Source organism: Piliocolobus tephrosceles, chromosome 14, assembly GCF_002776525.5.
Source record: "Piliocolobus tephrosceles isolate RC106 chromosome 14, ASM277652v3, whole genome shotgun sequence".
Classification (NCBI taxonomy): domain Eukaryota; kingdom Metazoa; phylum Chordata; class Mammalia; order Primates; family Cercopithecidae; genus Piliocolobus; species Piliocolobus tephrosceles.
Window position 1 is genome coordinate 1,576,652 of NC_045447.1, and position 1,563 is coordinate 1,578,214.

Here is a 1,563-nt window from a genome sequence, read left to right on the forward strand (position 1 = left end):
CCTCCCGAGTAGCTGGGACTACAGGCGCCCGCCACCTCGCCCGGCTATTTTTTTGTATTTTTTAGTAGAGACGGGGTTTCACAGTGTTAGCCAGGATGGTCTCGATCTCCTGACCTTGTGATCCGCCCGTCTCGGCCTCCCAAAGTGCTGGGATTACAGGCTTGAGCCACCGCACCCGGCCAACTCTTTCCATTCTCTTAACATTTTCTTTCTTTTCTTTTCTTTCCTTTTTTTTTTTTTTTTTTTTTTTTTACGGTTTTTTTCTTTTTTTGCCCTGAGTGGCGTAATCTCAGCTCACTCCAACCTCCACCACCCGGGTTCGACCGATTCTCCTGCCTCCCAAGTAGCTGGAACTACAGGTGCAAGCCACCATGCCTGGCTAATTTTTGTATTTTTAGTAGAGGCGGTGTTTCACAATGTTGGCAAGGCTTGTCTCGAACCCCTAACCTCAGGTGATCCGCCCGCCTTGGCCTCCCAAAGTACTGGGATTACAGGCATGAGCCTCCGTGCCCGGCCAACAGTATCTTTCAAGGAGCAGAAGTTCTTGATTTTGATAAGGGCCAATTTAACTATTTTTTTATTTTATAGATTGTGCTTTTGCTTATTTATTTTGAGATGGGTTCTCACTCTGTCACCCAGGTGGGAGTCCAGTGGCCCAATCATGGCTCACTGCGGCTTCCAGCTCCTGGGTCAAGTGATCCTCCTGCCGCAGCCTCCTGAGTAGCTGGGACTACAGGTGTGTGCCACCACACCAGGCTAATTTTTTTTTTTTTTAGACGGAGTCTTGCTCTGTCACCTGGCTGGAGTGCTGTGGTGCGATCTTGGCTCATTGCAACTTCTGACTCCCTGGTTCAAGCGATTCTCCTGCCTCAGCCTCCCAAGTAGCTGGGATTACAGGCACGTGCCACCACACCCAGATAATTTTTGTATTTTTAGTAGAGATGGGGTTTCACTATGTTGGCCAGGATGGTCTCAAACTCCTGACCTCGTGATCCGCCTAGCTTGGCCTCCCAAAGTGCTGGGATTACAGGCATGAGCCACTGCGCTCGGCCACACCAAGCTAATTTTTTGATGTTTTGTAGAGATGGGGTTTTGCCATGTTGCCCAGGCTTGTCTTGAACTTCTGGGCTCAAACGATCCTCCTACCTTGGCTTCCCAAAGCGCTGGGATTCCGGGCGTGAGTGAGCCACTGCAACCAGCCCGGATCATGCTCTGAGTGTGTCTTCTCTAAGAAAGTTTTGCCTAACCAAAGGTCACAAAGGTTTTCTGTGCTTTGTTCTAGAAGTTGTATAGTATTCAGCTTCATATTTAAGTCAGCGACCCAGTTCGAGTTAACTTCTGTGTATTATGCAGGGTGTGGATCAGAGTGTTTTCAGTTTGGGGGTTTTGTTAGCAGTTTTTGCACATGGACATCCAATCCTTCTGGCAGCATCCACTGAAAAGATGAGTCCCTCCCCACAGAATTGCATGGCAGGGAGTTAAACCGAGAGGGATGAGGCCAGGGGGCAACAGGGTCAGGGTTCTCTGCCAGGTATAGAAAGGAAGGGTGGGCCTGGGGGTGTG